At 40.9% G+C, this 6,000-nt stretch overlaps 1 protein-coding gene across 11 annotated transcripts in view; it reads left to right on the top strand.

Moving 5' to 3' along the window:
• The first annotated feature begins 5,468 nt into the window (after nt 1–5,468).
• FRYL (FRY like transcription coactivator) overlaps nt 5,469–6,000 on the top strand; it is a 260,551-nt gene continuing 260,019 nt past the window's right edge. For all 11 annotated transcript variants that reach the window (XR_011257763.1, XR_011257764.1, XM_069594063.1 and 8 more), the window contains exon 1: nt 5,469–5,722. The gene's annotated coding sequence lies outside the window, so the exon portion shown is untranslated. The remainder of the gene's footprint in view (nt 5,723–6,000) is intronic.

The following is a 6,000-nucleotide window of genomic DNA, read 5'->3' as shown; positions in this document are numbered from 1 at the left end:
GAATCTGTTTAGAATGGAAGTCCCCTTGTAGTGATAAAGGGAAAGAAAAATGGTAAAATACTAACAAACCAGCAGTAAAATACTTAGGAAAAAATTATGTTACTGATAAAATATCTCAATTATAAAGCTCCTAAGTGATCTAAAATAGGTATAGAATTTGAATGCAAAATGAATGTTATGTTTTATTAATGGAAGGTAATAGGTGATACATTAATCACATATTCCATGAAATAAGAAATCAACTATTTGACTCAGTTTAGCAGGTGGTATTTCCAGACCTTTACCATGGCATCAGATTTCTTCTACAAGATGCTTAGGCATTATGAGCTATCCTACGATAAATAATTTATATCCAACTGGGTTGCATAATTTTAAAGAGCACTTTTATATATAAATAAATAAATATATTTAAATAAATATACCTAAATATATATATTTGAATTACTCTAGCACAAACATTTCTCCACTTTAATATGACTTATAGCATCATTACAATAACTGTGATACAGGATAGATACTATGATTTTCGTTGACGGCTACTGGACACTTAACCCACATTTTTTGAAACTCAGAAAATGTATGTATTATATGGGTAAAATTTTTTATAAAAGAGCACTTGAATTTTTATTGTTTGACACTTTGACAAAAAGGGGCAGCATTCTAAAGACTAAACAATGGTTTCCAAAGAGTGGTAAGTTTCCAAAATGAAAGGAGGGAAACGCCATAAGATCTGGTAGATGCAAAAAAGAAGTCAGGAAGCATTTTGCCAGGGCCTCCCATAAACAATAAGACTTTCTGTACAAAAATTATGACAGGAAGCTAGCAAGTCTATTACTTATGAGGCTCTAATATTTGTTCATGGGTTCAGTGAAAATTAACAAAAAGTCAAATAGTTTTTCCTCTTCCCCATAAATGTTATGGAGGGAAAAGAAAATCTTAGGAATATTTTAATTTCTAAGCCATCTTTTTAAATGGATGAAAAGGAGCATTGGATCAAGTACTGTGAAATGTAATGAGTTTTCTAGACTCAGTTGGAAGTTTGTACAAATTCTGTATAATGTCAAATTTATTCAAAGAACTTTGATTCTGAAGTTATAACTCTCTCCAACCAATTTTTGGTTTTCAGATTTTCCTGTTTTATGAAATAAACTTCCCAATTTAGGTTTAAAAAATATCCTTATTTAAATAATGGGGAGAATAGAAAGATGATTTATTTATATTTATTTTTATACCACTACTTTATGAAATAAAAAAGTTGTTAAACCTGTATCAATTCTCAAAAATTCCTTGCAAATTGTATTGGTCATGAAATAAAAAAGTCCAGGAACCAGTGATCTAGACTAAGTGCAAAAATAAATAAGATATAAATAAATCTATGATAAGATAGATTTACAATAAAACAATTATTTAATTATTAAATAATTAAAATACTCCTAAAATAGTGTTCTGGTTAATTAGATTTTCACATTGTAGGTTAACCTGTTTGTCTCAGCCTTGTTCATTCAATTTGACATGCATTTATTAGAAGCCTTCAGTTATGTCAGGCATCATTCTAAATGATGCTGATACAAAGATGTGTATGTATGGCCTTTGCTGTTGGAAACAAACCAGATTAGTGCAAGAGGTAGAAATAGAAACATTTAAAATTCTTTCTTTAGTGCGATGCACTGTGCTGTGCTTCGTCACTCAGCCGCTTTTGAGTCTTTGTGACCCCATGGACTGCAACCCGCCAGGCTCCTCTGTCCTTGGAACTCTCCAGGCAGGAATACTGGAGTGGGTAGCCTATCCCTTCTCCAGGGGATCTTCCTGACTCAGGAATTGAACTGGGGTCTTCTGCATTGCAGGTGGATTCTTTACCAGCTGAGCTACCAGGGAAGCCCCTTTAGTGTGATACCTATAATCAAAAAAAAAAAATATATATATATATATATACACACACACGGTATAAGAATGATTAAATCAGGGAGCGGGTACAATCAGAGAAGTCTTCACAAAACAAGTAAAGCTTCTTTTAGGTTTTGATGGACAGATGGAAGAGTCTGCCAGGTAAGCATGGAAGGGAAGTCTATTCCGCACAAAGGAAACCTCATGCCACAAAGCACGGAGGCTTGAAAAACATGATCATTGATACCTAAAGAGCAGCCATTTCAAGTGTCAATGAAGGAGTAGCCAGAGAAGAAACCTGAGAGGTATAAGAGACTTGTATGTTTTGTTGAGATGCTTCGACTATATTCAATATATGCTTGGAGAATCCTTAAAGAGTTTTAAGTAGGAGAGTACTGGAAGTCTTTTAGAAAATATATTAGTATCATTTTTTTTTCCTGCCTCAGTACCATACCGAACAGTAAGTACTGAACATAATTGAATCTATTACTGATAACTGAAGATCTTTCAGTGATCTTCTAAATGAATATTAGTTCTCATTTTATAAAAGAAGACATTGAAGTATAGAATGCATAGGACTTCCTCCTCTATAGAGATCCAGGAAATGCTTTTTGAAATTTCTTTATAAAACAAATTACTATGAACAGATTTTGTTTTAATGTGTCTTATTCTTGTTAATACTAATAAAGGGCTGGGGAAAGAGATTTTGATAGACAGCTTTTAGTGACTGGGTTTTTTCTTAATTTTACTATGGAAAATCACTGATTAATAGATGGTATCAACCTATATGAGAGATAAAATTGTGCCGCTTACGGATAGAATTTGGAAATTCATTATACTCTCTGGAGAATGGAGATACATTCATCAATTTCCCCCTATTGTTTACTCAACACATAATAATTCCTATATGAATGTATGGTGAACTGAAAAGAATTTGCCATATACATGGTAACATAATTTTTCTGAGGAAAACTAAATTACTGGCTTAACTGGTAGTTCTTTGATTTGGTTTACCTTTCTATATAAACAAAGGGAGAATAAGATATCATAATGTGTGAATTTCACCTTTCCGAAATTTCACCATGTCTGACTCTTTGTCACCCCATGGACTGTAGCCCACCAGGCTCTTTTGTCCATGGAATGCTCCAGGAAGAATACTGGAGTGGGTTGCCATTTCCTTCTCTAGGGGATCTTCCCTACCCAGGGACTGAACCCAGGTCTCCCACATTGCGGGAAGTCTCTTTACTGACTGAGTCACCAGAGGATCCCTTTAAAAGTTTTTAACAAAGATCTATATACAAGTATGTTGAAAACCTTTGGTCTGGCATAAATTGGGGGGATATTTTTTATGGCTGTGCTGGTTCTTCGTTGCTGCGCACGGCCTTTCTCTAGTTGCTGCAAGTAGGGGGCTGCTTGCCAGTTGTGGTGCGGGGGCTTCTCATTGCGGTGGCTTCCACGGGCCGACCATGGGCTCTAGGTGTGAAAGCTTCAGTAGCTGCAGCTCTGTGGGCTCAATAGTCATGGCAGAAGGACTTCGTTGCTCCTCGGCTGTGGAATTTCCCCAGACCAAGGACAGAATCTGTGTCCCCTGCATTGACAGGTGGAATCTTAACCACTGGACCACCAGGGAAGTCTGGAATATTTCTTTTTGAAGAATGGGTATCTGTCTTAGAGATGGGAAACATAGGAAATATAAAGTCCCTCTGAAGGTAAAAGGGCAAATTATCAGTTTCTCCCTGGTTAGAATTAGAGCTCTGTTCAATAACATAGAACATTCTTAAGAATGACCTGCACATGCAGGCTTGTAGATTTTCTAAATTCTTCCTCAGTGTAAAATATCAATAGCAGTATTATTACCAGGAGTCTGGGTGTATAGGCTAAAAAAGTAATAAATAAATCTATTGTGGGCAAGTGTGAAATAGAGAGAACACAATATAAATTACATTTGTTAGGTTATGATCATGGTTGGTTAGGTGTAAGGAAAAGAATCCAGAGGTTACTGTAGACTGCTTTCTGGAGTTATGAGCCCAATGTGCTAGTGTAACAAAATACTCTTGGCCTCATGAAGCAAGAGATTTACAAAGAACTTGAAAACTTAACCTGGATCTTGATTTTTAAAAAATACCTGTGAAGACCATATAAATATAATCCAGGTTATTTCCTTGTCTCTTGCCCCTAATAGAAACACCTAAACCGCCTACAACCTTTCCCTTTTCTCCCTCTTCCATGTTTAGGGTATTTCCAGGAGATTTCCCCCCTGAACTCTCCGAAAATTCCTATCTACTACTGCTGTTTATCTCCCTCTTTCTGGTCCTAAATCCCTTCTGGGGTACTGCCAAGCGCTGCCACTTTCTTGGCACCGCTTGTTTCCGCTGGGCTCTCACTGCAAATAAACTAAACATCCTGAAGTCCAAAGTGTCTCTAAGTTCATTGGCAAAGGGAGGCATACATTTAACGATTTCTCCCTAACATTCATAGATAGGTACCAAAGCACTTGAGTACCGAATCTTAGTAGGTACAACCCTTCCGGTTCTTACAGTTCCCATGGGAAACTGGGGAGCTCCTAACACAGACCTTACCAGGCTGCCGAAGAATTCCTCCTTTTTCCATGCGTGAGGTTTTGCTGCAGGGTTAAGCTTCCGGTGCCAGACTCCTTCAGTTCTCTCAAGCAATAACCTTCTGGTGCCCAACTGGGCTCAACCCAGGCTCCCCTTACGCAGCTCTAGCAAGAGGTAAGGACTTCTTCAACTTTGGAGGATGGCACGGTGGGTGGGCATCTATTCAATCTTTTCAGAAGAGTAGCTTAGATCTCGTGACAAACCCGAGATAACAACAGAGGACATGAATTAAACGGAGCTTTAAATAGAAGCGATTTAAACGAACCACTGTGGAACAAACAAGGGCACCCCTAGGTTTGCAGATATCTTTATTAAAGCTCTTTGGGGTAGTAAAATGCCAGTGGGATCGACAGTAGGAGTAGAATGGACAGTGAGTGAAAACTTGTTGATTACATCTCAAGAGTGAGTACTAGAATTGCAGGTATTCTTCCTCATTCTAACCACTCCATTCAGTAGACCGAAGGATGATATTCCGCTGGATCCCAGCTCCAGTTCCCCGATATATTAAATCAGAAGATTTTGAAATTTTCTCCTTTCCCTTTCCGTCTTTGCCCAACACAGACTATGAGTTTGTCTACGACCCCTACCAACATTTAAAGGGAAAGGCGCTTCGAACTAGGCAAAGTGGGGAGGAGGACTCGGCGGTTGTGTTTCTCAAACCCGTGTACAGAGAGCAATAATGGGTAAGGGGCGTGCAGACTAACTCCTTCCTTGTCCAATCAGGTGCACAGGAAGATGTCCTTTTACCAATAAAAATAAAGTTCGCTTTCCGGAGGCGGGAGGGTAAGCCTTGACTGCCAGTTCTCCAAAGCAACGACAGAGTAGAAGACAGAGAATGATTAGAGGTAGGACCAACCCAGGAAAAGGGGCGGGGTGAAGGCGGGGGTAACTCTGAGCGGCGGCTGCACTGGCCAGTGGGGTGTGAGAACTGCTGTTCCTGTTGTAGTGTTTCTCGCCAATCAGGAAGACCAGGGAGTAGGCGGGGCGGGGAAGAGGTGGGAAGAGCTCGCAGCACCGCCGGGCGCCCGTCGGGCTCTTGGGGAGTGAGAGAGAAATCCGGTTAAAATCTGGAATCGGAGGGAGGTTTAACCACAGATCGGTTCCGATCGGATTATTCCTTAAAGGGGACGCGCTATTGTCAAGAGAACGGAGCCTGGGGCCCGAGGGCGGGGACCGGCGGCGCCTGAGGAGCGAGGCAGCTGCACTTGGACTGGGGACGGGTAGGTGTTGCCTGGGGAAAGGCGCTTCATTTCACTTTCTCTTCCAGCTCCAGAGGCGGGCGCCGGGATGCCCGTCGGCCGGCGGCCACAGCCCCGGCGGGAGACGAGATCGCCGGCCCTCGCCCGCTTTCTGATGGGGGCTGAGAGGGGAGGCGGGCCAGGATGGCTGGCAATCTGCGCCGCCCGGGCCAAGACCCGTAACGGACACTAAGCCGCGCCGCAGCCCCCGTCTAAACCGAAAACTCGCCGGAGCGGCAGCTGGTCCTCGGGGAGAGCCG

Source organism: Ovis canadensis, chromosome 6 (assembly GCF_042477335.2).
Source record: "Ovis canadensis isolate MfBH-ARS-UI-01 breed Bighorn chromosome 6, ARS-UI_OviCan_v2, whole genome shotgun sequence".
Lineage (NCBI taxonomy): Eukaryota > Metazoa > Chordata > Mammalia > Artiodactyla > Bovidae > Ovis > Ovis canadensis.
Note: the sequence above shows the minus strand (reverse complement) of the source record. Positions and strands in the feature narration are given on the sequence as shown.